This window comes from Lithobates pipiens, unplaced genomic scaffold, assembly GCF_037356315.1.
Source record: "Lithobates pipiens isolate NorthernLeopardFrog02 unplaced genomic scaffold, aLitPip1_a1.2 Scaffold_25, whole genome shotgun sequence".
NCBI classification, from domain to species: domain Eukaryota; kingdom Metazoa; phylum Chordata; class Amphibia; order Anura; family Ranidae; genus Lithobates; species Lithobates pipiens.
Genome location: NW_027507787.1, coordinates 128,284,439 through 128,307,277, shown reverse-complemented (window position 1 = coordinate 128,307,277; position 22,839 = coordinate 128,284,439).

Below are 22,839 nucleotides of genomic sequence, written 5' to 3'. Positions count from 1 at the left end.
GCGGACTGTTCGCCCAACCTTGTCCGCTGAACAGTGTTTGGGCGGACAGTCCGCTCGTGTGTGGGCTTTCAGCGGACAGTTTCAGCGGACAGTTGGACGGACAAAGTCTTTCGGAAATTCCGAAAAACTGTCCGCTGAAACTGTGTTTGAGCGAACAGTCCGCCCGTGTGTGGGCTTGTCCGCTGTACTTTCGAAATGAGCGGACTGTTCCCGCTCGGAAAGTCCGCCCATTTCGAGCGCGTGTACAGGTAGGCGGGGCCCGCGAAGGAGACGTCGCGGGCTCCGCCGCCTGGAATGGGCTTAAAGGGGAACCCCAACGCCGAAAAAAATCGGCGTGGGGGTTCCCCCCAAGTCCACACCAGACCCTTGTCCGAGCACGCTACCCGGCCGGCCAGGAAAGGGGGGCGAGCGAGCGCGCCCCCCCTCCTGAGCCGTACCAGGCCGCGTGCCCTCAACATGGGGGGTGCCTTGGGGAAGGGGGGGCCGCGCGGCCCCCCCCCACCCCAAAGCACCTTGTCCCCATGTTGATGAGGACAAGGGCCTCTTCCCGACAACCCTGGCCGTTGGTTGTCGGGGTCTGCGGGCGGGGGGCTTATCGGAATCCGGGAGCCCCCTTTAAGAAGGGGGCCCCCGGATACCGGCCCCCCACCCTATGTGAATGAGTATGGGGTACAATGTACCCCTACCCATTCACCTGTGAACTAAAGTACAATAAAAAACACAACACAGAGAAAAAATATTTTATTGCACAGCTCCGGGGGTCTTCTCGCCGGACTCCTCCGCTATGTGTGTGTAGCTCTTTTGCTAGCGGAGGAGTCCGGCTTTCTTCCTCCCCGCCGCCGGCCTCTTCTCCCGACTTCGGGGGTCTTGTCCCCCTCTTCGGTTCTTCTGCCGGGCCACCGCGCCTGGTCCGGTGGCCCGGTCTTCTGTCGCCGTCTTCCGTTCTTCTGTCGCCGCCTTCGGTTCTTCTGCCGGGCCACCGCGCCTTCTTGTAGCTCTTTTACAGGCGGTGGCCCGGTCTTCTGTCGCCGCCGCCGCCTTCCGTTCTTGTTCTTCTTCTTGTTCTTCTTCTTCTTCTCCTGGAGATGTTGACTCGACGAGCTCTCCGGCCGGAATGCCAGAGCCGCGCTGTGCGGTCACTTATATAGTGACAATGGGGCGGTGTCACATGGTATATGTCACATGGGTTGGTCACATGGTGACCCCGCCCCCTTACGATGTCATAGTCCCCATGTGACATCAACCCATGTGACCAACCCATGTGACATATACCATGTGACACCGCCCCATTGTCACTATATAAGTGGCAGCGGAGCGTGTCCCTGGCATTCCGGCCGGAGAGCTCGTCGAGTCAACATCTCCAGGAGAAGAAGAAGAACAAGAAGAACAAGAACGGAAGGCGGCGGCGACGACAGCGGCGACAGAAGACCGGGCCACCGCCTGTAAAAGAGCTACAAGAAGGCGCGGTGGCCCGGCAGAAGAACCGAAGGCGGCGACAGAAGAACGGAAGACGGCGACAGAAGACCGGGCCACCGGACCAGGCGCGGTGGCCCGGCAGAAGAACCGAAGAGGGGGACAAGACCCCCGAAGTCGGGAGAAGAGGCCGGCGGGGAGGAAGAAAGCCGGACTCCTCCGCTAGCAAAAGAGCTACACACACATAGCGGAGGAGTCCGGCGAGAAGACCCCCGGAGCTGTGCAATAAAATATTTTTTCTCTTTGTTGTGTTTTTTATTGTACTTTAGTTCACAGGTGAATGGGTAGGGGTACATTGTACCCCATACTCATTCACATAGGGTGGGGGGCCGGTATCCGGGGGCCCCCTTCTTAAAGGGGGCTCCCGGATTCCGATAAGCCCCCCGCCCGCAGACCCCGACAACCAACGGCCAGGGTTGTCGGGAAGAGGCCCTTGTCCTCATCAACATGGGGACAAGGTGCTTTGGGGTGGGGGGGGCCGCGCGGCCCCCCCTTCCCCAAGGCACCCCCCATGTTGAGGGCACGCGGCCTGGTACGGCTCAGGAGGGGGGGCGCGCTCGCTCGCCCCCCTTTCCTGGCCGGCCGGGTAGCGTGCTCGGACAAGGGTCTGGTGTGGACTTGGGGGGAACCCCCACGCCGATTTTTTTCGGCGTTGGGGTTCCCCTTTAAGCCCATTCCAGGCGGCGGAGCCCGCGACGTCTCCTTCGCGGGCCCCGCCTACCTGTACACGCGCTCGAAATGGGCGGATTTGCCTCCGCCTTACGTGGGCGAGTCCGTTCATTTCAAAAGTTGAGCGAACTGTTTGCCCAACCTTGTTCGTCAAACAGTCCGCTCGTGTGTGGGCAAGTCCGCTCATGCAAATTTTGAGCGGACTGTTTGATGAAACTGTTTGCCGAACAAGGTTGGGCGAACAGTCCGCCCGTGTGTACGCGGCCTAAGACATGAAATGTGTTACAGTACAGATCACAAAGTAAAACTAAAGGAAAAGGACATCTAAATAAGAAATCTAAAGAAGCCACCACATTAAGGATTGGTAAGCTACAATATGTTATATTTTTGGGGGGCTTTTGGATGTGCGCTTTAACCACTTACTGCATATATGGCTTTGCTGAAAAGCAAGCGGTTGCAAAGTCAGATTCACAAATAACTGGCATCCCCTGTGGTTTATGAAGATATAAAGTACTGCGTGTTATTTCGTCTAACATTATAATCCTAAATATCTTTTACACCGCTCTGCTGTGCGGTCATGTTCCTTCCCTAATCTAAAGAGAGCAGTGGGAGGGGCTGAGATTCCCCACTGACGTCAGCCAGCCAGCAGAGGTAGTTCACGTGACCACTCAGTGGAGCTTGGCAAGAAGGTATTTAGGATTACAATTTTAGAAAAACTGACACAGCAATTTGTCTTCATACAACAGAGGGGATGCCAGTTATTTGTGAATCTTACTTTACAGCCACAGGGAATAGTGGCAGGAGGGGAAGGGTGGGACGTTATCGGCTCTCACACACAAAATTGGCAGGGAGGGAGGGGGAGAGATTCTGAGCACACAACGGGTTGACAGAGGAATGTAAACTGACAAAGGTATCGTAGATCAGCAACCATGATTACCATGGTCAGTACACCTAGTGGGACACAGGGATAGGCAGGATCAACAAGGTATTTTACAATGTAGAATTGGGCAAATGACACTGCAGAGAGCTGTGGTATTTATCATGCTTTAAAGGAACCAAAGCTCTTTTTCCTTTTTTTTTTTTGTTTTTTTTTTTTTGTTTTTTTACTTAACTTTTTAGGGTTACAACTGCTTTAGGTAAAACCCAGGCAGTCTCATGATCTTATCTTTATGCCCAATATATACTACATATATTAACCAAATTTTGATTTTCATCTAACCGGTTTTGCCGTAATTCCTGCTGAATATAACAGGGGCAAAAATGTTTACTGTAGGCATGGAGACAGAGGCACGTGCACACCTCCATCAGCTTTAAGGGGACAGCTGGGTGGTACTGAAAAATGTGACTCAACTGTGCATTTTTAACCACTTGCCGGCCAGCGCACGACGATGTACGTCGACAGAATGGCACGGGCAGGCAAATGGGCGTACATGTACGTCCCTTTAAATTTGCCGCCCTGCCATCGGGAGCGCGCCGCTGGCGGCGCGCTCCCGCGCTGGTCGGGACCCCCGTGAGTCCGGTCGCGGGACCCGCGGACTCGATCGCCGCGGGCATCCCCACGATCGTCTCACGGAGCGGCCAAATGAAGAAATGCCGCTGTAAACAGCATTTCTTCATTCTGCCTAGCAACTAGTGACGCTGATCTCTGCTCCATGTGATTGGAGCAGAGATCAGTGTTCACTAAATGAAAGCCCAACCCCCCCACAGTTAGTAACACACCCCTAGGAACACTTAACCCCTACACTGCCACCCACTGGTTAACCCCTTCACTGCCAGTGTCATTTACACAGGAATCGCTGCATTTGTATAGCAGTGATTACTGTATAAATGACAATGGTCCCAAAAATGTGTCAAAAATGTCCGATGGGTCCCCCACAATGTCGCAGTCACAATAAAAATCGCTGATCGCCGCCATTACTAGTAAAAAAATAAAAATAATAAAAAATTATTAATAAAAATGCTATAAAACTATCCCTATTTTGTAAACGCTATAACTTTTGCGCAAACCAATCAATAATCGCTTATTGCGATTTTATTTTATTTATTTATTTTTTTTTTTACCAAAAATATGTAGAAGAATACGTATCGGCCTAAACTGAGGGAAAATTGTCGCTCTAGTTTTGTTTACAGCGCAAAAAATAAAAACCCCAGGGGTGATCAAATACCACCAAAAAAAAACTCTATTTGTGGGAAAAAAAGGATGTCAATTTTGTTTGGGAGCCACGTCGCACGACCGCGCAATTGTCAGTTAAAGCGACGCAGTGCCGAATCGCAAAAAGTGGTCTGGTCTTTGACCAGCAAATTGGTCTGGTCTGAAACTGGTTAAGCCAGCCCCAATCACAAGTCTAAGGCCTCTTTCTTGCTGATCTGCCCCGTGGACATCCGTTTTCTCAGCAGGGATCGCTCCGTCGATCCACGCTGAGCAGGAAGAAGACAGGTCTGTCTCTGCAAAACTGACAGGCAGACCTGAATGGATCGTCCGTGTGAAAGAGGCCTAAATGAGCCCTGATACTTACAACTGCAAGCATCCTCTGTGTGCGCAGTTTAGCAGTAGGACAATTCAGTAATTGACTTTAAATACTTTTTTTTGCTGTTTTTGACAATGTGGGGGTTATCTTACCACACTTCCTGTACCTATGACAACATGAAAAGAAATGCAGACAGTGGTTGTCACTGGCACAAGAAAATGCAGGCATTAATAATCTGACACAGGATTTAACCCTGCACCACTAAAAAAAAAAAAAAGTCTGGTTTCTCATAATTTCCGCAATGGTGGCACAAACCACTATAATAAAAATCTGACAGAGGTTCTGTCCTATTTCCAGTGTACCCAAAACAAAAAACAAATCTGATATTATATTTATGTACCTTCTAATAGTGGGAAAATATTTTGACCAACAATAGTGTTCTTTGGAAACAGCACTACAGTGCCTTGCGAAAGTATTCGGCCCCCTTGAACTTTTCAACCTTTTGCCACATTTCAGGCTTCAAACATAAAGATATAACATTTTTATTTTTTGTGAAGAATCACCAACAAGTGGGACACAATTGTGAAGTGGAATGAAATCTATTGGATTTTTGAAACTTTTTTAACTAATAAAAAAAATGAAAAGTGGGGCATGCAAAATTATTCGGCCCCCTTGCATAATACTTTGTAGAGCCACCTTTTGCTGCGATTACAGCTGCAAGTCGCTTGGGGTATGTCTCTATCAGTTTTGCACATCGAGAGACTGATATTCTTGCCCATTCTTCCTTGCAAAACAGCTCGAGCTCAGTGAGGTTGGATGGAGAGCGTTTTGTGAACAGCAGTTTTCAGCTCTTTCCACAGATTCTCGATTGGATTCAGGTCTGGACTTTGACTTGGCCATTCTAACACCTGGATACGTTTATTTGTGAACCATTCCTTTGTAGATTTTGCTGTATGTTTGGGATCTTTGTCTTGTTGGAAGATAAATCTCCGTCACAGTTTCAGGTCTTTTGCAGACTCCAACAGGTTTTCATCCAGAATGGTCCTGTATTTGGCTGCATCCATCTTCCCCTCAATTTTAACCATCTTCCCTGTCCCTACTGAAGAAAAGCAGGCCCAAACCATGATGCTGCCACCACCATGTTTGGCAGTGGGGATGGTGTGTTGAGGGTGATGAGCTGTGTTGCTATTACGCCAAACATATCATTTTGCATTGTGGGCAAATAGTTTGATTTTGGTTTCATCTGACCAGGGCACCTTCTTCCACATGTTTGGTGTGTCTCCCAGGTGGCTTGTGGCAAACTTTAGACAAGACTTTTTATCTTTGAGAAATGGCTTTCTTCTTGCCACTCTTCCATAAAGGCCAGATTTGTGCAGTGTACGACTGATTGTTGTCCTATGGACAGACTCTCCCACCTCAGCTGTAGTTCTCTGCAGTTCATCCAGAGTGATCATGGGCCTCTTGGCTGCATCTCTGATCAGTCTTCTCCTTGTCTGAGCTGAAAGTTTAGAGGGACGGCCAGGTCTTGGTAGATTTGCAGTGGTCTGATACTCCTTCCATTTCAAAATAATCGCTTGCACAGTGCTCCTTGGGATGTTTAAAGCTTGGGAAATCTTTTTGTATCCAAATCCGGCTTTAAACTTCTCCACAACAGTATTACGGACCTGCCTGGTGTGTTCCTTGGTCTTCATGATGTTCTCTGTGTGTTTAACAGAACCCTGAGACTATCACAGAGCAGGTGCAGTTATACAGAGACTTGATTACACACAGGTGGATTCTATTTATCACCATCAGTCATTTAGGACAACATTGGATCATTCAGAGATCCTCGCTGAATTTCTGGAGTGAGTTTGCTGCACTGAAAGTAAAGGGGCCGAATAATTTTGCACACACCACTTTTCAGTTTTTTATTTGCTAAAAAAGTTTAAAATATCCAATAGATTTCATTCCACTTCACAATTGTGTCCCACTTGTTGGTGATTCTTCACAAAAAATTAAAATTTTATATCTTTATGTTTGAAGTCTAAAATGTGGCAAAAGGTTGAAAAGTTCAAGGGGGCCGAATACTTTCGCAAGGCACTGTACATCACTGAACTCTGAAGCCTGTAACTTATTCCTGTTTTTCATAATATACGTGTGGGCCTATATGAAATTGTACCACTTGAAGAAAAAAAAAAAGCTAAATAAAAAAGTTAGTAATCCAAAACTAAAATGTCATCTGAGTCCTGTAGAAAATGATGCTACCTACATTATGAAATCTTGGGAATTTAGACCAGCCATTCTCAACCAGTGTTGCTCCAGAAATGGCAGGGGCTTCCTGAAGCAGTGGCTTATTGATTTCCCATTTGATGCTGTCAGCATATCCCAGGGCCCACACCACTTGACAGTGCCAGCTGTATGACACTAATGATCTTTTTGGCTGCCTGTAAGGGTGGCATTCTTCCCATCTGGCAACCAATATAAGGTGCGTTTCCCACTCCCCAATGAATTGGTTTTAGCATGGATTCTTTGAGGCTTGAAAATTATTTTAAAGTGGTTGTAAACCCTTACATACTGTATACCTAGTGAAGTGACTGGCCTCAGGTGTTGCAAAGAAATGAAAAAAATCCTCCTACATAATTTGTTTACATGTGGTGAGCTGTGATTGGACACAGCTGATCACATGGCAAAGGCCCTCTGTGTTTTTTTTATCTCGATCTGTGATAAGCTGTGTCTGATGGACACAATGATCACAGAACGCACCTCGAGAGCATGCAGGGGGGCGGGGTTCTAGAAGGACAATAGGTCAATAGACGACCATGTTGTAGCCATCTTTCTGCTATAGCACGGTTGGCAGGGTGGTTAAGGGTTCCTCTAGGCTAAGCGGTACACGTACAGGAAAAAATGTCAGTGCCCCTATAATGTGATTGCATTCTAAACCCATAGATGCATCGCATACTAGCACATTATGAAATACTTACCTCAGAACGAGGTCCCCGCTGAGGGGGCTGACGTGCTTCTTCTGGGTTCACGGGCTCCGTTGCTGTGAGTGGTGTATGTATTCTTTGCTTTTACTTACAATTACTCTTTTTCCACTTCCTGATTGAGTGAGAAACTGGTGATGTCCAAAGGGAGAACTAAAAATGACTGTTTTAGAGCCACAAAGCAAGAAATCATTTTTATTATAAATCCTAATATGTACAGCAGAAATATTGACAGTACAATGATTCATACACATGATGGTAATTACATTCTGACTACACTCTTGTGTAGTTTTGATTTGACTACATTCAATTGAACTTTTTTGGTAACATAAAGGCTTTAACTTTCACCTTTTCTAAAATGGCGATGAGAAAACCTGGTGATGTGTAAAAAAAATAAAAAAGTTACTTTTTTGTGTGTCTTCATAATATGTATAGATCTAAATAAACATATAAATGTGTTACCCCAATACAGGTGCCTTGTCTATATCAGGGGTCACACTGCATATTTTACAAAAATTCACAGGCCAGTTTTCTAAATGAATGAATAATAAATTAATCAGTTTTACTTTTTTTGGAGTATTACTTGGATCTTTTTTTTTCTTAAATCGCCATAATATGATTCAGAACTTAAGAATTTAAGGAAAACAAAGCAACAAGCATCCCATAACGTGGGATCCCCATCAGCGCCCCTCTTACATCAGAATTCCCTGCTATATTTCGGAGCCTCCCTTATGTCAGGGACTTCATCAGAGCACCCCCTTACATCAGCGTCTCCATCAGAGCCCTTTTACATCAGATTCCCCATCAGTGGTCCACACTTACATGGCTATAATCAGCAGAGTAGGAGGGCAGGAGCCAAGAGGCAGGCCAGTTATGGGCAGAGGAGGTTCTGTCTTCCTGCTGGGACAAGCATGTAATTGGTTGCTAGGATGCTGGTGGTCCTAGCATTAATTGACTTGGAGAAAGGCGGCGCAGCAGGTGGAACCCGACCCTAGCAGCGGTCCAGATACAGTCCTGTAGTAGGCCAGTTATGCCCACAGGCTATAATTTGAAGACTATCTATCTACTGTCTATGTTCCAAAGTGGTCCTGCCATATGATAACAGTAGTGGTGCCACTAACTGCAAACCTGTAAGACCGAAGAAATAAGTGTACCAGCAGCAACAGCCCCAACAACTGACAGTGGGGATCAACTCCAGATGTACCCTTAACAATGGAAAGTTTTGCTTACAGAATGTACTGATAAAGTCATTCCTTTAGCAATGTTGTTAAACCTTGCATGGTCCTAAGCAAGCTTGATACAAAGAAGATATGCAGCAAAGACAGCAGTCATGGCTTTTATTTTTCTGATACCCCCAGGAAAATGACCAAATCAATGTTGGATATGGTTACTAGTACTACAACAAACTACTTTTTGCAGCTCAAAGTTGTCATCCTGTTTTTGTAAATTTTTTGAAGAGTCTTTAATGCCAAAGCAACAAAGCTGTAGAAAGATTTAAGGTTTGAAGAGTTTCATATATATAATAATTAATCAAGAGGTGACAGAAGTCTAGACCGGGTATCAGACATTAAATGATAGAGTAGTGCATTGCTGAAAATATGTTCACAGCTCAGTACATTTTTTATGACTTCATAAGGTAAGAAGACGCACATAGGCGTCCGGGGAAAAGGTGGATTGGCAATAAGCATCAGTATTATCTTTACAAAATAGACACTAGTTATGAAATAAGGTGAACCGGCATGTTTGTACCAGAGCTGTCTGGCCAATGTGGACAATCACACATTTCAGGAATCTGGACAACCGTGACTGGACAAATCTGTGAATCAGAAACATCAGAAGGGGTCACAGTGTCATGATTTGTCCAAGATTCATCATAATTATTTCTTCAAAGCAAAAAACAACTAGGATAATCCAAATTATTGCCAACAATGTAAAGCTTTTTTCTTTCTTTCTTTTTAAATATATATACATTCTATATTCGGGTATTTAAAGGTCCTAATGCGTTGTGAGTTTGCTGCAAAGCATGTCTTATTACTGTGCTCACACACAGTCATGACTTTCTTACTGTCAATATTAACACATATAGATCATCAGAGTAGCCGCTTGAAAACAAACACAGGAAAACAAACAGCAAAGAAAAGGTATAAGGCTGCAAAATCGTTTGCTAATATTCTAGCAATATATATAGTTTACCTAGAGTTTTTTTTTTTCTTTCAACAAAACTGGTTAGACATTGTGTTTCTTTTCAACCGATTTCTAAATGGGAGGGTCAGCCTTCTTTATAACCCCATGGGGCAAACTCCGTGTTTCAGTTAGAAAAGCTGGAGAATCTGCATCTCTTTAAGTGAGGATGGACGGAAGAGAGTGCGTCACAAACATTAAATCTCCTATTGCAGAGAATGTGTGAAATGTGGCTTTATCAGACTTCAGAAGTACAAAAGCAGGACATTTTGGGACTATTCTGTACACTAATAAATGTGTTTCTAGGTTACAATAAGCAACATTAATTTTTTTTTTTTACATATTTAGAAAATATCAAAATTAATAGCATCACAGTTCATGTGTGAGAGTGCATCACAATAACCCATACTAAAATTGTAAATTTTACCCCCCATAATACATCAGTGTGAATAAACCCCTAAAGGACATTTGCACCTGCATTTTAAAAATCAATATTGTCATGTGCCTAGCATACTTCAGCGGTATCAGAAAATCAAAGCTTTACCTTTTTTTCCACATAAAACTAACATTTTACTATGGTCTGCTGAACCTAAAGTAGAACTATAGGCAAAACTTTTTTTTTAAATTTTGGATACAGTAATAACCCATGTAAAGTTTATTTTTGACATATATGTCCCGTTGGGGAAATTTACCTTCACCTCCTGTCCCATTGTCAAAACAGGAAGTTATAGTAGGTGAGGTTGAAAAAAAGACTCAAGTCCATTAACTCCAACCTATGTGGGTGATTATATGTCAGTATTACATTGTATATCTATATATATATATATATATATATATATATATATATATATATATATATATGTATGTTGCGGTCATTCAGGTGCTTATATAATAGTTTTTTTGAAACTCTTGATGCACCCCGCTGAGACAACCGCCTGTTAAAGGGAATTGCACATCCTTGCTGCTCTTACAGTAAAGAACCCTCTACTGTACGTAATTTTAGGTTAACCACTTAAGTACCAGGCCTCTTTTTCGGACTTGGTGTTTCCATGTTTAAAACAGTTTTTTTTGCTAGAAAATTACTTAGAACCCCCAAACATTTTATATATTTTTTTTCTAACACCCTAGAGAATAAAATGGCGGTCATTGAAATACTTTTTTTCACACCGTATTTGTGCAGTGGTCTTAGAAGCGCACTTTTTTTGGAAAAAATTCACTTTTTTGAATAAAAAAATAAGACAACAGTAAAATTAGCCCAATTTTTTTTATACTGTGAAAGATAATGGTATGCCGAGTAAATTGATACCCAACATGTCACGCTTCAAAATTGCGCCCGCTCGTGGAATGGCGTCAAACTTTTAGCCTCAAAAATCTCCATAAGCGACATTTAAAAAATTCTACAGGTTGCATTTTTTGCGTTACAGAGGAGGTCTAGGGCTAGAATTATTGCTCTCGCTCTACCGATCGCGGCGATACCTCACATATGTGGTTTGACCACCGTTTTCATATGCGGGCGCTACTCACGTATGCGCTCGCTTCTGTGCGCAAGCTCGTCGTAACGGGGTGTTTTTAAAAAAATTTTTTTTTTTTTTCTTATTTATTTTAATTTATTTTATTTATTTTTACACTTTAAAAAAAATAAAATGGATCACTTTTATTCCTATTACAAGGAATGTAAACATCCCTTGTAATAGAAAAAAGCATGACAGGTCCTCTTAAATATGAGATCTGGGGTCAAAAGGTCCTCAGATCTCATATTTGGGCTAAAATGCAAAAAAAAAAAAAAAAAAGAAAATCTGACGTTTAAAAAAAAAAATATACCTTTAAGAGGTATGGGCGGAAGTGACGTTTTGACGTCGCTTCCGCCCTCCTATGGTATAGAGACGAGTGGGGGCCATCTTAGCCTCACTCGTCTCCATACCCAGCAGACTGAAGGACCCGATCGCCTCCGCCGCTACCGACGGCTCCGGTAAGCGGCGGAAGGTGCGGGAGGGCGGCGGGAGGGGGGGTGGCACCTCTCCTGCCGCCGATAGAGGTGATCTCGCGGCGAATCCGCCGCGGAGACCACCGTTATCGTACAGCCGACCGCCGCCTGAAGAGATGGATATCTCGGTTGTGGCAGCAGCTGCTGCCGTTACCGAGATATCCCTCTTCAAAAAATGGACGTACATCGTCGTGCGGCGGTCGGCAAGTGGTTAAACTTTTTTTCTTCTAATTTTAATGAGTGGTTTGTTAGAGGCAATCCCTGCACTTTAAATTTAATTCTTGGAGTCCAGCCAGTCGCCAGAACTCGTGTCCCCATTGGAAGATATCCCCTCTAGTACTTTTCTGGAGACAACCCAAAATTTCACTTTCAATGATAATGGTAAACAGGTTAAACGGGGCTGTCTGTGCCCCCCCCCCCCCCCCCCCATTGTCAACCCTGCCTCCTCTTCCCTGCAGTAGCCACTCACTGACACAAGGGCATCACGTGACTGTGCCAAAACCCAAATAAAATATTGGTAAATACACAGAACTTTTTTATATAGATTAGGCAGGAAAGATAGGAGGGGAAGGATTTTTTTTTTTTTCAAGAATAGTTAGACTTTTTTTCTACTCTGTTGCAAAAATCAACTATCACGTACATCATCACTAACTGACCATCCAGGCTCCTTTTTCTGGAAGAACAAGTACACAGGAATTGATATTCTGTGCACTACAAGTCTTTTGGTTAAGCTGGTAGGTGGACATGCTGAGTAGATTTAGCAGTATTCTATCTCAGTGATGATGTACACCAATCAGCCATTACTATATGACCACTGAAAGGTTATGTGAATAACATTGATTGTCCTGTTATTATGGCATCTGAAAGTCGTGGGATATGTTAGGCAGCAAGACAACATTTTGACCATGAAGTTGATTTGTTGAAAGCAGAAAAATGGGCATCACAATTTGTTGCTGACTGCGTAGCCAGTCCAGTTAGGGTGCTCATGCCCACCGGTGTCCACCACCAAAAGCACCTACAATGGGCATGTGAACATCAGAGATAAACCATGGAGCAATGGAAGAATGTGGTGTGGTCTAATCACATTTTCTTTTCAATCATGTGGATGACTGGATGCCCAAGCTTACTTGGGGAAAAGATAGCACCAGGATGCAGTATGGGAATAAGGCAAGCCGGTGAAGACAGGGTGATGCTTTGGGCAATGTTCCGCTGGGAAACCTTGGGTCCTGCCATTCATGTGGATGTTACTTTGACACATACCCCATAGACAGTGGCCTCTTTGAGCAGAATAATGTGCAAAAATGGTTCAGAAACAGTTTGAGGAACACACCAATAATTTTGAGGTTGTTGACTTGGTCTCCAAATTCTCCAGATCTCAAACCAATCAAGCATCTGTGGGATGTGCTGGAAAAACAAGTCTGATCCACTTCGTAATTTACAGGGACTACAAGGATATGCTATTGACAGCTTTGTACCAGATACCACAGCAGTGGTGTCCATGATTCAATGGGCCAGGGCGGTTTTGGTGGCAAAAGGGGAACCTACCCAATATTATGTGGGTGGTCATTAAAGTTATAGCTGATCTGTGTAAGTGGTAACCAGTTTGATTGTTTTAACAATTAAGTTAAGCTAGGCAAACCACTGCAAAATCCTAGTTTTTGTGAAAAAAATGTATAGACTTTATATTTCTTATTTAATAAGTATGATGGGTTTATAACAATGTTGATTTTTTTATAACAAAGGGGCAGTTGCCCTTTAATAATGACATGACAAGAACTTGTATCTTTTGAGAAACAATTCAAAGTCTGTAGGACTACAGGCCAATAACTACTGGCATGAAGAAAGAAGATATGCCATGCAAGGGCTGACGTAATACATTGATGGTCCAATTCCATTTTTTCTGTGTGTTAACACGTTAGCATACATTGGATTAGGGCAATGCATTCAAAATAAATGTGATGCAGACACACCCTAATGTGCTTCAAACATGATCCTCTATTTTTTTTAATGCACTATCATGTATTGTGGCACTCTACAACACAGAGCTCCAAGCCTTATGCATTGGGGTGCCATTCAAAAATAATGACACCTCACCATAGGGCTGAAATGTGAAGAGTGTGTTGGGGATATTTAGTTTCAAAATGGAAATAGATAGATTTTTATAGCCACTTTATGAATCGAAATCATACTATATCTTAACACAACCAGGTAAAGTCTTAATGCGTTCATTATGATAGATGTGAATAAAGATTGCAGGTTGCTCACCAACAATTTTTTTACTTCAGTCCTACACATGCACAGCGGTGAATAAGTGTGTGAACGACCAACAACCAATGTTGCTGTTGCAATTATCCGGATCATATGTACTGCCCAATAATCAAACATGGTGAGACATTGGGGTTGATATACTAAAGGCAAATGGACTCTTTACTTTGTAGGGCATATTGCCCCAGAGCTTAGTAAATGGGAATGGGGTATGCTGACTTCCATCATCCAATTATGTCCAACCACAAATGCTGTTTTTTATACTCTCCTTGCATGTGGTTGATGTAATGTTTGCAATGTGAAACTTCACCGCGTTCACTAAGCTCTGTGGAAAATGACGTTGCGAAGTGCAACTTCCCTTGCAGAGTGAACAACATATTTGCCTTTACCAAACCAACCCAACTGAGACAGAAATGGCTTTCAGTGAGGTAGATAATAGGGCTCCCTGCTATGTCAAATATTCAAATACATTAACATTTATCGTTAGATAGGGCTTGATTTTATAGGTATCCATCTGATAAAACATAACCAGTAGTCTACTGACATTGACAAGGACCCTTGCAAGTGGGTAGAAACAGTCTCAATAATACTCTTTTAAGTTGCTTACTTCTGCTCCCAGACACATTTTAAGCCTCGCCCCTATGTCAGGGATATGCAATTAGCGGACCTCCAGCTGTTGCAGAACTACAAGTCCCATGAGGCATAGCAAGACTCTGACAGCCACAAGCATGACTCCCAGAGGCAGAGGGATGATGGGACTTCTAGTTTTGCAACAGCTGGAGGTCCACTAATTGCATATCCCTGCCCTCTGTGGTTATAAGTTTGCATAAAGGAGCTATTAAATGCATTGAAGATGCAGACATATTTTCAAATACTTAAGTTGTACAGCACAACACACATTTCATGCTGATGACACTTTGATTAAAGTTGAACTACAGAAAGAAATAAAGGATACAAATTAATACATCTCTGTATTCATTAGTAAATCTTCTGAGCCCCATTCACAATCTGCATTGAGTTTGCACAATGTGCTACATTAAGGCAGTCCACACATTTTGAGGCACGAAAAACAGACCTGACACTTTTTTACAGTGCTGATGTGTTGCCAGAACTGTAGAAGTGCATTGGGGTATCATTCAAAATGAATGGCACCACAATGTACTACAACCTGATTCATATTTACATTGCAATAATTTGCAGTAGGAATACATCAGTGTAAAGGGACTTTTAATGTATTTTAAATTAAAATTGTGTAAGTGCCTTAAAGTGTTTGTAAAGTCAAATTGTGACTTTACATATATCTCCTCCGGATTATGCTGTCAATAACTATAGTGTGTGTTTTTTTTAAATGAAAAGGCTAAATACCTTTTCTCACACTCCGCTTTTCTTCCCTGATCTATGGAGAGAAGTGGGAGGGCCCGAGATTCCCCTATGATGTCAGCCGGCCAGCAGAGGTGGATCACGTGACCACACAGCAGCGGTGTGAGAATAGGTATGTAGCCTTTTCATAAAAAAAAAACACACACACACACACAATAGTTATTGGCAGCTTAATCCGAAGGGGATACATGTATATTTGCTGCATATTGCAACTGAATAGCGACGGGAGGGGCGGGGAGGAGAACCGCTCTCACACTGACAGGCACGAAGGGAAGGGGAGAGGGGAAAGATTCAAAGATTTGTATTGCTGTCTGTGCTCCTGTTATGGAGAGTCACTCTCTCTTTGTCCTGTTTACTGTTATCACTGAACATGAAAGTAAAACAAAAAAAAAAACATATTTTGGGTTGTCTTTAGAAAAGTAATAGAGGGAAAATGTTCCTCACTTTGGAGGGATTTCCTCCCCCTTCCTGTTTTTGCTATTGGACAGGAAGTGAAGGGAAGTCAACCCTATGGGACCTAGATACCAAAAAAAACTGACAGGGGTTATAACCCTTCCTTACTCTATCCAAAATGAAAAAAAAGGTTTTGCCTTTGGGTACACCTTAAATTGACTTCCTCTATAAGACAGTACTCAGACTAGAACAGAAATAGGCAGAACTGAGAGTCAATCATGTGCTGCATGCAAATGTGTTGAGGAACATGTTGATAGGGAAAGAAATCAGAGTGAGCATCAGCATGATTGCATCAGTCTGATGCTACTTTTTTGTTGTCTCTTAAATGCTGGATAAGAAGAGAGGAAACCACTGTATTTTAATCTAATCTTCCAGCTACACAAGGCTTTTTCCATAATGTGTAATTATGCACATTATGGCAGACTTACCTTATAGTCTGTGTTTCTCCAAATCTGCCATTGCTCTTGCAATAGTAGTCTGCCACTGCTGCTTTTTCCAGCCCTAGACTCTTCCCTCTTTGGGCATGGGTTGGCCACTGATCATGTAACTCTTGCATATGCACTAGAGTGGGCAGTGTGCCACAAGCAGTGTACATAAAGGCTGTTTTCACACTGGCGATAAAGAGCCAAAAATTTTAGCAGCGCTTTACCGCTGTTTAAGTAGTGCTTTTTGCCCACTAGTGAGGAGCTTTTAACCACCCAAGAAAGGGTTAAAAGCGCCGGTATTGTGGCGCTTCTGAAGCGCTGCCTATTCCTTCCAATGAGCAGGGGTGGTGTAGGAGTGCTGTATACAGCACTTCTACACCGCCCCAAAGATTCTGCTTGCAGGACTTTTTTTTCATGGCCTGCAAGCGCATCGCCCCAGTGTGAAAACACTTGGGCTTTCACACTGGGGAGGCATAAAAGGCAGTTTTCAGACACTTTTTTTTAGAGCAAGACCAGCTGAAAACTGCCTCAGTGTGAAAGTAGCCAAAGAAAAACATTGCCTGGAGTAATTTCTGATGCTCATAGAGGCTCATAGAAAGTTTGTCGGCATTTTAAGCAGCATTTTCTTAGCATTTTTTTTATCAGGTTTAGCTCTGCTTATAATGGTTTGTGCTCATTTTGAAAATGCATGCATGAACTGACATTTAGTTTAGTTACTTTAGGACTTTTTTCCTGCACAACAAAAGCAATGGCTTTTAAAAATAATAAGCTTTCATGTTGGAAAATGCAGTTGAATGAATGCGAAAGAGTCCCAAGTCTAATTGTCACAGTGATCAAATATGCCCATTTAAAAGGAGTTAAAGCCTAACTCTAGGAATACTATGACTCATTCATTTTTTTTGGACCAAGCTGAGGTAGCCAACAGGGCCACCCTCCGTGTGAATTTCAGCCAATTCCTCCAAAAAGTGTATTGGTGAGCTGGAGCATGACATGAATGTCTACACTTAAGTCTTAATTTCAGCCGACCCCTGTATCTTAACTTGACCAAACTTCTTAATCTATCCATAAACCTGAACATGACCCTAAAATCAAAGTCCCCCTCTGGGCCAAGCCTCTTAATTTTTTACTTTTAGGTTTTGCAGGAAGAGTTATAGCTTCTGTTGGTTTTTAAATCCTGTCTTTCTCTCTGTTGAGGAGAATATCGTCCTCTCAGCCTTTACACACTGTCTTTTTTTATCCTTCCTGTTCTTTTCTGGTTCTTTCTTATATCCACCACCTGGACAGGAAGCAATGGGTGTGATAATTGTGAGGTCTAATGAAACCCAAACTGTGTAGAGAGAATAGGGGAGTGGTATTGAATACAGTCCCTCCATTTCCCCCCAAATTCCCAAGTCTGCAACAAAGATAATCAGATTAGCATCTCATGGTTATGCTGGGCGACTACCCAGTACTGTCTTTACTGTAATGTAAGATGACACATTTGACAAAACAAAATCTAAGCTAGAAGGAACGTGGAGATCTTATAAAGCTCAACTAGTCAGCATCTTTCAAAAGACGTCTGATGGGGCCCTATCCTAAATTATCAAGTCATTAATGGTCTGGAGTGCAGTTTAAGGAGTACACATCAGTGAGTCTGGAATAGTAACCTATAGATGACCCCCTCATTAGTCTCAAACCCAAATGTCCATTCAAACTCAATACCTCCTACTATTATCCTTCTGACAACTAATGTAGAAGAACATATCAGTCAGACACCAAATATGTCCATTGTAATAAGATCCATCAGGCCAATAAGACACTTGTCATATTTGGTGTCCAACAAATTGTAATTTTACTCTGCCAAGTATTTCTGTTAAATAATGTTGTTTTATTTTTTTGGTTGGTGAAATCTTGTCATATAGAAATATATATCAAAAATGCTTTTAAATGGCCCGCCTGTGAAAGCACCGCTCAGCTTCCTGGATAAGGCAGTTGAGGTCACTATGTAGTACAAATATCAGAACATGAAAATATAACCTTAATTATAAAATCACAATACTAAAAAACACTAAGCAGCAGAGTCCCTTGTAATATTGTAGCAGCGCTCTTGTCATCTATTCAAAAATAGCAAGCTTCAATATACTGTTCATGTATGGAAAAATATTGCAATGCAAGTGTCTTATGGTAAAATTGATCGTGAAGAAAACTCCTTCCACCAAACACTTCACCACGTGAGATGATCTCCCCTTTGGGGATGCACTCACCACATATGCAGATGAAATACGCCTTTAATGTTATCACTGATTCTCCACCGCTCTGACAAAACTTCCATCAAACTTATATTCGTATCATGCAAGGATCCAGTATGTCCATGTGGAAAAAAAAAATTGTCAACAAAGCGTAATACTGCTGATAAGTATTTACCTGTCAGGGATGTGATCTCCATGGTTTAACGGAAGTGACGTGTGTGTGTCATGGGCAGCCAAGGTATCAGGTAGTAGGATTGAACTGCTGATGTACACAGACGTTCCCGTCACCATTACTGGCTACCGGGTGATTTTCTTGCACAGGCACTTTATATTTACTTGAGTTTTATGGATTTCTCGTATGTATATCTTGTAAGGGGGTGATTGGGATTTATTAAATACTTATCAACAGTATAACACTATGTTGACAATTTGTGTTTTTCACATGGACATACTGGATCCTTACATGATACGACTATAAGTTTGGTGGAAATTTTGTCAGAGCGGTAGAGAATCAGTGATTAGATTTAAGGCGTATTTTATCTGCATATGTGGTGAGTACATCCCCAAAGGGGAGATCATCTCATGTGGTGAAGGGTTTCGTGGAAGGTGTTTTCTTCACGATCAATTTTTCCATAAGACACTACTGAACTGCATCGCAATATTTTTCCATATATGAATAGTATATTGAAGTTTGCCATTTTTGAATACATGACAAGAGAGCTGCTACAATATTACAAGGGACTCTGCTGCTTAGAGTGTTTTTTAGTATTGTTCTTACATATATAGAAATATAAGTGGAATTAAGGGTGTGTCTGCTGGGCATAAAAAACTTGGGCGGAGTTAGCTCTTCAACACCCTCCCCAGAGTCAGGATTAGATGGCTGCACAAACAGCTATGAGCTCATACCATCAGAACTATTGAAGACTACTGAGAATCATGTTAATAAGGTCACCGACTCCTGCAACATCCGACTGGACTTACTGAAGGGCTTAGTCTAAATTCTGAACTGTGCCAAGACCAAGCAGACTCCAGACTCTAGACTCTAAGCTCATACTGAAAATGTTGGTTAAATCTGTATTCCTTAACATTTAAACACTTTTATGTTACTATTGCTTATGTTTGTTTTGTAATATCTCTTCTGTAAATATTTTATTTTTGTTCTCATTAAAATTATATAAAAAAATCATTAAAATGGAGTTCCACCCACATTTAGCATATCATTTTTTTTTGGGGGGGGGGGGGAGTGGGTACCTAATTTTGACAGGTGCCCAGCTCCCACTTCCACTTGGGCTGCCTAAGCGACTCAAGCAGAAGTTCTCCTCTCCCCCTCCCTCCCTGCAATCTTCTGGGATACGTCACAGGTTCCAGAAGATTGCCCGGCCATTGAGGAGGTGCAGCGCGACTCACGCATGCACAGTGCACACCCGGCTGTGCAGCCGTAAGCTGTCAGAGCCAGATGCCGCCACCAGAGAGGACAGAAAGTTTGTGCAGCCGCATTGTTGGATCATAGAACAGGTGAGTGTGTGTTTATTAAAAGTCAGCAGCTACACTTTTTATAGCTGCTGTCTAATAATAAACAAAAAAACAAGTGGAACTCCGCTCTGGGCTGAATCTCTGAATGCTCTAACTAGAAATTAAGGACTCTTTATGAATAAGCTATTGTGATGTAAACTCTGTTATATTCCTGTCTAGGTGTGGCAGTAAATAAATCAGACATGTTATAAAGGCCAGAATTGCAACAGAGGATTCTATAAATACTGCATGTTTCCATTAAAACACATGGTGGTGGCTACCATGTATGTGTGTAAACCTGCCTAGTTCATCTGCCCATTGATGCTCACCCTCATTCTGCTGATGCAGGGTGTTTTTTTATGCTTTTTAAGGCCCCATTAGGTGGATTTTCCCTTACTTCCTGTTCTGCCTGACAGTCATGAAATACCCAGAAAGTAAGCAGAATTGTTTCACTTGACAATGCAGACAGCATTACAATTCTGACAGAGGTTTTGACCCTTCCCCACTCTTAAAAAAGATTTTTCTGGAAATTTATTTTAATCCCCAACATTATACCTAGCCCTATCTCTTTTATAACCCTTACACCTGATTCTTAATGTATAACTGGAGTGGAGATAGATTAGAACATTTATTAGGTCTTTAATTCTGTCTGCGTCCCCGTTAGGTTGAGATTCACCCCCTCTATTTGTCCTGTTTATTATTATCATTGAAAGAGAAAGTAAAAGAAAATCCCAAGTTTTGGGTCCCCCTAGAAAAGTAACAGAGGGTAAATCTTCCAATGGGGACACTAGTTCTGGTGATCTGAGGGTCCTCAGTTGTTCTCTTAGTTTTAGGGAATTCTTCTCACTTCTTGTTTTTGCTATGGGACAGGAAGTGAAGGAAAATCTCCCCAATAGAAAGACAAAGATGGCAAAAAACTGCCAGGGGTTATATTGCCTAAAGTTCCACTAATCTAATAGTTCTACTAACCTAATTTAACCCTACTCCTTGAAGCATTTGTCACGTCAAAAACTTTTTTTTTTTTATGGTGGGGATGGATTAAAACACCTGTTGGTTTTTGTACTGTTATCTGTGGAACTGTTAGAGAGATTTAACCTCACTTCCTGTCCTGCCATCAATTGTTTCACCAGACAGGTTCAGTGAGGGAAAATCTGCAACGGGACACAGACAAAAATAAATATCTGACAGGGTTTCTAGCCTCCAGTACTTTACTGAAGAAAAGCATTTTCATTCCTGTCTGTGTTGATGTTGGAGAGTTAAAGTAATTGTTAAGCCACTATAATCTATTCATGCCATCCCCTCTGTTATATAACAATATGTGTCCCTGTGTCTGATCTATATAAAAAAAATATAGATCAGACACTGGGGCACATATTGTTATATAAGTGAGGGGCTGGGATGAATATATTATAATTTTTAAAGCAGCAGGAGGGGAAGGGGCAGGCACTGTCATGAGCAGACAGGGAGGAAGGGAGGGGGAGAGGAGGACAGAGAAAGACAGTGAAGGGCTGTGGATAATTGAGGCATGTAAACTGACCACGGTGTCAGGGCTCAGCAGCCATCATAAACCATGGTCAGTTTACAAGGGAAGGGCAGAACCAGGTAGGATCAGACAGGTTTTTTAGGTGATACAGGGGGCCAAATTACACAGGACAAGCACTGTGCTATGTAACATGCTTTAGGGGAACATGATTTTTTAGGGAAACAAACACTTTAACCTTGCTTCCTGCCTGGTAAAATGTCATTAGCAGGAATTTATATTCTAAACCTTGCTCACTCTATCCACAACTATATATATATATATATATATATATATATATATATATATATATATATATATATATATAAAAATGTTTCGGGTGGACATACACTATAAAGTTATGCCACGTACATACAACTGGACTTTCCGGCAGAATAGGTCAGATGGAATCATTCCGATGGATAGTGTGTCGGATAGTCCGATTGTTTTTCTTTAAAAAAATTCAGACGGACCTAGAAATAGAACATGTTTCAAATCTGTCCGACAGACTCAATTACTATTGGGAAAACCATTCGTCTGTATGCTGGCTGATGGACCAAATACGACGCAAGGGCAGCTATTGGCTACTGGCTGTTGAACTTCCTTTTTTAGTGCCATCGCACTTCATCACGTTCAAAACGAACGGACTTTCGAAATGGACAAGTCCGTTTGTTCGGAAGTCCATCGTAACTCCGTTGAAAGTCCGTCAGGAAGACCATCGGACCTTTTCTGCCGGAAAGTCCAGTCATGTGTACGCGGCATTAGCATTACGCTTTTATTTTACTCCTTTTTACAACAAAAGAAGTCCATCATACTGATAAACCAAAGTTTAATTGAACCAAAATGCACAACAGCATAATTTAGTGACAAAAACTCTGTGCATAAAATATTATGTCAAATGCTAACAATCTGAAAATAATAGCCTTTAGTCCTCCTGTAGTAAGGCACTAAGAAATTGATTTATAAAGCAATGAAAGTGACTTTCACCAAACATTCTCTGCTGGTGAATCAATCACTCTAATTTAAAACACATGCATTAGGAAGATTCATCTGTATTGAATGCTTGCTGAATGTCAGATTCACCACCCTTACTGCTTTACTGTGTCTTTCAAGAACTAAAATTAAAGTCTCAGTCATAGTTTACCTCCATTATTAAAGAAGGTCCTCTGGTCAAATATTATATTTAATTTATATTTAATATAATGACCTGGGCTGCAGGAAGTTTACGGACAGATAGCCAATGAGACAGCCCACACTGATAATAATGATGTAAGTAGAATCTCGAGCTTAGCTAACATTACATGTATGTGCTGCACATT